This window comes from Anser anser (assembly GCF_964211835.1).
Source record: "Anser anser genome assembly, chromosome: 1".
In the NCBI taxonomy this organism is placed as follows: Eukaryota; Metazoa; Chordata; class Aves; order Anseriformes; family Anatidae; genus Anser; species Anser anser.
This window is the reverse complement of record NC_139720.1, coordinates 189,600,401-189,609,787: the sequence shown is the minus strand read 5'-3', so window position 1 is coordinate 189,609,787 and position 9,387 is coordinate 189,600,401. Positions and strand designations below refer to the sequence as shown.

Below are 9,387 nucleotides of genomic sequence, written 5' to 3'. Positions count from 1 at the left end.
AGCTAAAGATCTTTTATTGAACATGCCTCGACTTTCACTGCCACAAAGTAAAGACACTCTTTTAGAAGTCAAAAAGCAAGTCAGTTTGGACAGAAGGCGAATGTGGTGACCTCACATTTGTGTAAGACAAAACATAGAGAAATTTGCATTAAACTGACCTGCAGCACTGACAGTTTAAATAGTCCCTGGCTCAATTTCTTGAAAATATGATGGTTTCCGTGATGGATAAGCATGGATCTGGGAGTGTGGATTCCATTCAGATGCTGATAGCATGATACGCATGAAAGCCATTGGGTAGATCAAGAATGCTTTGACCACACAGGCATCTGGTGAGTCTCTGTAAGGTAAATTTAATTCAACCTCTTCCTGAAGTATGAATAAAAATGAAAAAGAATAGCAGTAGCAGAACTTTCAAGAATCTCTTTGAAGCTGTGGATTTTGTTTGAACTGTTATAGGGCATAATGGTGATTACTTTTATAACAAAAGAAATTATTGATACTATCTTCATTCTTCTATTGCAGCATATCATTTAGATCATGTAACCGTTCTAGGATTTCCAAATATAAGCAACTGACTACTCACGGAATCAATTGGCTGTAAAGGAGGCATATATTCACATCCACTCATTTATTTCCTGTGGCCCAGGCACTCTGTCACTCACAAAGGGTTTGCATTCAATCCTACAAAATTTTGGCAAGAAAAATACGTATTATCGTGTAAGCTACAGTACCTACACTTTTGATGTATTACCCTTTCTTTTTTTAAAGAGATTTAATTTCACTTTTATCTCCTCAAAAACCTCAGCAAAAACACAAATACTTTTGCAGCGTCTTCTGCTCATCCACTTTTTGTGAATCAGTAGCCTTTCAGAAGTTTATGAAGCATTTCCATGTTTTTAAAATGATCTATCCTTTTCTGTTCTCCGATAATTACACATCCAGATGTATTGAAGTCATACTAAATGCATGTTTATTTTACTCAACCTTCAACATCATCAATTTCTGACCATACAAACACAGGAGTAACTAGCGAAGTAATTTTACTTCTGTGTATGTGACTAGTAAAATACAGTTTTATATCTCTGTTTTTTAATAGAAAAATTAGAGAAGGAGTAGAAAAGAGACAAAAATCATCCAAGAATGTGAAAAAAAAAATACAATGAAATCCATAAAAAGCTCAATCTGCTTAAGAAAAAAAAAGGAAAAAAAAAGATTGAGAAGTAGCTTGATTACAGGGTAAGAGCACCTTCCCAGGGAGAAAATAGTGAGTACTAAAGAGCTCTTTAATCTACCAGAGAAAGGAATAACAAGAATCAATGACTGGAAGCTGAAGGCAAACAAATGCAAATGGAAATAAGGTAGAAAATTTTTAGCAGCAGGCATAATTACTACTTGTATTATCCTAGTACCTGGAAGCCAAGTCATGGATTAGGGCTCCCTCGTAGTAGGCGCTGTTAAAAAAAAAAAAAAAAAGAAAAAGAGAGAAAAGAAACACCACAAAAAGAAAACAATCCCAGCCAAAAGGTTACCATCAACGCATAGGATGGAATAACAATAAATCAATGACGCAACATTATCCGATAGGACATGCAGCATTTTCAGGCTACGGATTCAAGATGCAAAGTGCTGCGTTGAGATACTGGCTTAAGGTGTTCTGCCCTGCCGAGACCGATTCTTCCTGCTCCAACTTCTCTACAGATGTGAAACTTTGCAAACTGATCCATTAAAAAGAGGTGTTAAAAGCAGGGTTTTCATTTTTTCTTTGCAAGAAAATGCCAGCGGAACTGATTTAATTTTGCAAGTGTTTTGATTTTAATGAATTTCAATGAATGGCTTGACCAAAAAATTTTCTCACCTCCCGGTGTATCTCAGGATTAACTACAGTGCTGTTTACAGGAGATTCAAATTTGCTGCATTGCCTGTGGGTAAAGACTGTATAACCCAGAGAAAAATATGCAAAAGCCAAGCACGAGGGTTTCATTTTCCTCATAGAAAATCACTAGCCCAGTCACTAGATCTCAGGCATCGTCCACGGGTAAGGCAGAACATCAGCAAAAACTGAAACCTAGCCCATGGCTCAGCAAGACTTCTGCGGGGAAAATAATAATAATGAAAAAATCGTATCATCCTAATCAATTCCAGCATAAAACATAAAGACTAGTTTGTGATTCCCGGTACCCCTGCTCTGTCACCAGAGCCTACAGCCCACCTTGGGTAGTTTACAAGCACAACTGCTGTTTGACTGGGAAGATTAAAGGGGGAAGCTGAGACCAGTTTTATAATTTTCTATTATAACAGGTTTTGCTACATATTTTTAAGAACAACTGGGATTTATTTTATTTTATTTTAAGAAAACTGGGAGTTGAGGAATGCCTTCTCTTATTTTCTAGCAAAAAAAAAATGGATAGAAAAATCACCTTTTTAAAAAATTTATTTTATGCTAATAACAGATGGATTATAGCAACACACTAAACACCCCCAACATATATTGCACCAAGAAACTCCAGAAGAGATCATTTCTTGTGCTGGGAATGCTAAAGAAAAACCAAAAGTTACGGTAAACTCTCCACAGCCTGGCCCCGAGACTCAAGGGAAAAATAGAGTTACTGCCCATGGTGTTTGCAACCCAGAACTCTTTCTCCCCTTCCTCCCAAAGGAGACCAGCTGCCTCCTCCTCCTGGTTGATGCTCTGCATTTCACCGAGCTGAATATTCACATTCAAATGTTAGACAGGAAAACAGTTACGACTATAAATAAAAGCGTTTTTTTTTTTTCCTCATCCCCTGTTAAAAATACTCCAAGCTACAGCTATAATAAGCTCCATTAGAATAATATTTCATTGCAAAGTTTAAATGCTTAATGGTATTAACTTGGCCTCATCCATTCTGCTCAAGTTTTCCACAGGACCGCGGCCGCCCTGCGTGTGCGGGACACACGCTGCTCAGGAAATGAATCAGGGTTGTGCATCGAATTAGATTATTTATAGGTTCCTATATGTGTTTGCTCTCGAAGTTGTGCAGAGAAGCAGACAGACAACTGCAGGAAGAGAGCAATGGGCATGTGGTTAAGGCAGTTGAACGCCACACAGGAACATTCAGTTCTGCCTCTGCCTTTGCCATAGGCTTTCTGCGAAGAAGGAGCGAGTCAGACCAAACACCTTGGCAGATGGCCACCGACGCTGTGTTCCTCATTTGGGAGCCCAAACTGAAACACCTTAGGCCTTGTGCGCAGAAATACGAAGCATCTGATTATAACGGAGGCTTTGGGTTTTTGCGGGAGAAAGGGAGCTGGAGGCACGAGGTTAAAATGCAGGAGGACCCAAATAACAACCGTGGCTTTGCTTCTGAGTGGCTGTTCTCTCGATTGTACAGCAGGACAACGAAGCTTTCCTGTTGTCCTGGGAATATGCAAAAAGCCATTAAACACTGCAAAGCTTTTAGATATCATTTTAATAAACCTAGAAAGAAAAAAAAGAAGCTATTCCTGACTTGCTGAATACAGAGAAAGTTTTGGATCTTTTCATTCATTAGTTTTCCTATATTGATACGTGCTTGCTTTAAAAAGTCTATGCAATACAAATACTAACACAGGTAGAGATGGAGCATATCCATTTTTCCCCTCTATTTTTAATGTGATTTCCAAAGTCCTTTACAGTTTGCATCGGGGCTATTTACCTTTAGTACTCAATGAAAGTGTAACACAGTCATATGGAATAGGACAGGGAACAGCATTCCGTGTAAGCAGAAGACATTACGCGATTCACAAAAATAAAAATATCTTCCCTTCCAGCTGTACAGTATGTCATGTAACTGCATCCACAGAAATAGAAAAACAACAGGAGAGCTAGTAAAAGTTATTGCCTTTTCCTGCTTATTTTATTGGTCTGCATCACAGTGTATCATAATATTGAAAGCGTTTAGTAATAATAGGCTACTAAGAAAATAGCACGGTGCAAAATAAAATAAATGTACTTTGTGCCCAAAGAATAAAAAAACAAATCTACCAACATCTTCAAAAATTACCTGAATACAGTTCAAGCAGTTACTTTGGCTTCAGAATCTGAGCTAAGAGAAATACCACAACTACTGAAAACACAGGTGATTCTCTCTCCTGTTTTAGGTGAAGCCATTAAATGTAAACATACAACACAGTAATCACATCCATCAAGAGTTTTTGACACATGACATAACAGAAATATTTTCACCGTGTCTGACAATATCCAGAGAACACAGGATATGAATGGTACTAAGGCAGATGTACATTAGGTCCTGAAGACACTTTAGAGGACATTTTTCATGAATTAGAAGCAAATAGACAGAGGAATAAAGTAAAAATTCAGGTTCAGGCCTACAGTCAGATCCTCAGAGTACAAACTTCCAGTCATTCAGAGTCCCATTAACTCAGTCAGACCCACAGCTAGCAAGGTGCATTTAGACAAACCCAATGGCAGAACTAAAAATATATAAATAAACTTATAAACAGAACAAGGATGAACCAAGTAGCATAGCCCGCAACTAAAGAGACACCAAACTAGTCCCAGAAAAATAATCTGAGCGTCTAGACTGTTAAAAGATTTACATTTTTACCACAAAATGCTGCAGCTACGGAAAGGCTACAATGATATTGTGCATGAAGAGGTTTGGACGGCATTAACTGCTCGCAGTAGATTCCCCCTCATGCAGACACGAGTACCTGCAGTGTGCATTTGCTCACCTCCTGCATATTGCTGTTTTTTCGTATTTGTACATGATTTGTTTTATTATTTTAAAGAAATGAGAGTAAAACCAATAAAGGGGATATTTTTATCTTAATCACCAACACCTCATTTCTAGACGTGTAGATTTTTAGTCTCTTAGTAATGTGGTGGCAAAAACGAAAATGAGGTAATCTTACCGTATTTTAAAACTCTGTAAAACTGACAGAAAGTAATATTACTGCTATAAAAACACTCGCTCTTGTGCCCATCTGAAGGTTGTGAGAAGTTCTAGCTTGGCAGTGCGTTAGATGAAGTCACTTCTTATGCTGACGTTTCTCCCTACCATACTAATAACAACTTACAGTAGCATATACCTAAAATAATATACAATCACCAAAAAGAAAAGGTGGTGTTTCAGAAAAATGTCTACTTTGTAAGATTTTCCTGCACTGAAACGCAGGCTTCGACGTAACAGGAATGTGTAACAGCAGCAGTAAAGACACTACAGAGTTTTACAATGGAACACGAGCACAGAACCAGGGATTACACTCTGGAATATCATGATATCCTAAATTCAGCGACAGCACTTGCATCCAGCCTACAGGGAAAAAGGTGAAGGGCCCCGTGCTTTCCCTCTACCTGTGACTTTCCTGTGTCATCTCAGAAGGACGTAACAGTCTTCAGTCTGATCCACAGTTCATCAGGGCTGTCATTCTTGCTGTTATCCAGGAGTACAATACTGTTCTTCCCCCTACTACCAGAGTTGTGTCTTCTGAGATCAGCATGTAGCCAGACAAATCAACATAAGTACACCTTCTGTCCAAAAAACAAACAAAAATAACACATTTAGGAGAATCAACTACTCCTAGTTCTACATCTTCTACATGATTTAAGACACAGAAAGATCCTTTTTATCAAGTAAATTACCAAGTTTAAAAATTACTCCACAAGGATATAAATATTTGAAAGTAACTGAAAGAGATGTTTATTTGTCTGTACCACTGACAGAGAGATAAGGACTCAAGTTGTTATTATTTCTATTGGGGGAAAAAATAAATGAGAATACTGTATGTAAAGGTTTCTGTTCACTATGTGTATTGACATTAGGACACCTATTTTGCTGACATCTGACATGGGACCACTTACATACAAGGAAACTGATACACATGCAAGAGATGTGATTTCCAGAATTTGTGGAAAAACATGATGCTTTTGTATTTTTTGTGTTAGCTCGGAATAGATAGAAAAATCTTTATTTCCTCTGTAATGCTGAATTAACACTTGTATGCCACACACCTATCAGAAGCTTGCACATTATAAAGAACCTATAACCCTGCATTTAGACTATGTCAAATTCTGGTTATTTTATCTCACATACAGCTGATATGGCTGATAACCTGGCTCAGTCAGCACACCGGGGCAGGGGGAGAAGCAGCACCTCAGCCGGGCTGTGCAGAGGGAAGGAAACCTAACCTCCAGCCTCGTCCCTCCCCACACAGCTTCAGCACCCCGCAGGCAGGCAGCACATACCCATACCCATACCCATACCCATACCCATACCCATACCCATACCCATACCCATACCCATACCCACACCCACTGTGCTTTTTGCCAGCAGATGTCTGGAACAGCATGAAGTGCACTCGCTCGGGATTTTGCATGTGACGGCCTTACCTGCCCAGCACTGCTCTTTCTCTGAATACCCTGAAATTATCGAAGGGCTATTAACATCAAATTCCTTTTCAAAGGGTCTTATTTCTGAGAAAGGTTTTTTTTTTTTTTTTTTAATTTCACTTCCTAGAGCACACTACGCATTTTAGTATTTTAATCTGGACAGCTGACAACTAGACACTTAACACACTATTTCTTCTTCCACCTGCAAAAATGCATTATCAGTTTATGTACCAACAACTAGTGATCTGAACGGTATCTGCTTCAGAACTAACGAGGAAAAGTAATAATAAAAAAAAGTTTTTTGGCTTTTTTTTTTTCCTTTTTTTGAGGTTATGCCTCCCTGATGCTAAAGTCACCTCAACTTTGTTTTAAGTGAGGCAAGCCTAGAAACAATTCTAATTCACACCTGTTTGCTACCATGCCCACAAGACTGCAAGGCAACAGAAAATTAGCCAAGTGCAGATGTTATTTCCTCTGCCCTTTTGGCTGTACCCTTTCTCAACCTGTGATCTCAGGACACGTTGAAGGGGAAGAGAAAGGATCACTGCAGTTGGTACAGGGCCTGGCTACAAGGGCCTGCAGCAAACCGAAAGCTTCCTCCTACTGTGAGAAATTCTTGCACAATCAGGCAGGAACTGAATAAGGAACCAAACCAATTAATTATATTACTGAAGTACTATGGAGTGTAGTTATTAGAAGACTTAAAGGATTCAATTGTAAAGAAATTGCTGTACGTGGTGTTCGTTATTACTACAAACGAATAAAAAGATCAGTGCCTCCACAACAAATGCAGAACACACCTTCTCAGGCTAGTCATCCCGCTGCGACATTACAAACCAAACCAAACAATTAAAACCCAATCCTTCCTGGCAGGTGGACTACATTCTACACTACGTTATTTTGTAAGCAATCATAGGAGTGAAGAACTCCAAATAATTAATGATACAATTACATCAGAGGACAGTTCTTTAAGGTTTTCACGTGAATGACTTAATTGCCTCTGACGTATTTGTAGCTGTATAGCTACATCATCATCCTGCCTATTGCTCAGACACATAATGCTAGCATCACCTTAGACCCCAAATTTACTCCAAATCCCAACATCCATATCCACAATTTGCAGATACCCTCAGTGTAATGTTTCTAGGATTATACTTTTCTTAATTCTTCCAATCAAGTAAAGCATTCAATCAGGTTATCATCATCACCACGTTCTGATTTGGCAACATTTTTCTCCGTGCTTTTGAGAAATGCAGCCTAATCTCACTTGCATTCATTTAGAATACTCTACAAAGCCCCTTTTCCTAGTCACTCACTTGGAGAACCTGTCACTATATCCCCAGCTTCTGTTTCTTGTCTTCACTTTCAAGGCCCTTCCTGACTTTTCATCGCTGCACCTATTGCTCCTTAATCACCAGCAGGAAGTCAGCTGTGGTTTGTTCGTATTGCAAGCTATGTCAGTTTTCATAAGACATAAAACTGGAAAAAAATGTAAGATTATACCGTTTCAACTGTTTATATTGTTTGTCTAAAACACTTCCCAAAAATCTCACACTTTTACTGAAAAAAATAAATAAATCCCAGATGCTTCATGCATCTCTTCCCTACTTATCTCCCCCTCTGTCATTCAGTATCAGGAGTCCAGGTTCCAGCTCCTCTATCACACATGTTGTATTTTCAAATGAACCTCTTATGCCTTTTCCTGTTTTACACCTCACACTTGAGGGAAACTCCCTTAAATATCTGAAAACAGATGTCACTGCTTTTCTTCATTGCCTTCTCTGAAATTCACTTTACTAAGATGCCTTCCCTTCTGCCCCCAAACAAGCAGTCCCATCACTGCCTATGAGCAGTGTTTGACAAGGTGTATACACCCACCTGATTTTAATATCTAAAGTAGGCAAGTATCTGATGTAGGAGACAGATCTACAGATCTCTACAGCAAATGCAGAGAGGCTCCTACGAAGACCAATGTTGATGAAGGAAAGCCTCAAGTGGTTCCAAACTGTCCTTCAAAGTCTCTTTACATAAATAACCTGTAAGTTAGCAATTTCCTATAACCTGGAAATAACCTATAGAGATCAGCCTCTTGATTTAGGTACATGAATGCCTTCAACTCCAAACATTTCCCTTCTCCTCTGTGTATATCCTCTGTTTTCTACAGTATTATATTTACATTCCAAACTTTTAGAAACATAGGTATTCTTTTCAGATCTAGTTTGTGTAGTGTCTAGCATCACAGGAACTTCAATGCCCAATACTCCTTTATTTTACAAAAAAACAAGTCTTATAATCCTATACGGTGTTTTATTAAACAGTACCCGATCATGTAATTATTGTATAAGTATGCACACAAGCCTTGTAGAAGGCACACAGCCATGCATCAACTTTAACTGCGTGATTTTCTAAATTCCTTCATACTATAACAAAGAGCTGGAATGTGTTCACAGCTGGCACCAGATGGTCCCCACTCTGAATGACGGGCAAATCCCCAATACAATTCAACACTGTGAAAGAGAAGAGAGTATCGTACATGGGAGATGGGAAGGTATACATGGATCCAGGATGCATGCAGAATTTTTGGCAGAGGAAAGGGTGTCATTGGAACAGACCGTGGAAACCCTTGTCATGTGAGACAGATGTCGTAAGCTATTTTCTGAAACAATTGATGAGAGAATGGTAAAATGTAGTGAAATAAAGAAATATAAGGAGCTACTGCTTATACGCAAAGGATTCATGCCCCATAACGCATGCTTCTCCATCTTAAACTTACTGATTTTTAAATACACCCTATTAAAAAGGAGATTTTTAGTAACCTAAGGAAGGGCCTAAAGACCAAAATAAGGAAGAAAAAACCCTAGATACATCTTACATGCTCTGTGTCTCCAAAAGCATGTTTATTGCTGGGAAAAAGATAATAAGACATTATGAAGAAACAATGAGCTTCAAGAAGTTATTAGAATCAAATAGGAGCCTTTCAGACAAATTTGGAAATCTGATCCTAGTATAAACAATAA

General features: G+C 38.6%; 1 long non-coding RNA gene across 1 annotated transcript in view; it reads right to left on the bottom strand.

The window, feature by feature from the left end:
• Nucleotides 1–1,462: 1,462 nt before the first annotated feature.
• Nucleotides 1,463–9,387, bottom strand: part of LOC310892753 — a 36,909-nt gene continuing 28,984 nt past the window's right edge. The window contains exons 10-11 of the long non-coding RNA XR_014578377.1: nt 3,675–5,512; nt 1,463–3,397 (exon numbers count right to left, since the gene is read on the bottom strand). This is a non-coding gene — a long non-coding RNA (uncharacterized lncRNA). The remainder of the gene's footprint in view (nt 3,398–3,674; nt 5,513–9,387) is intronic.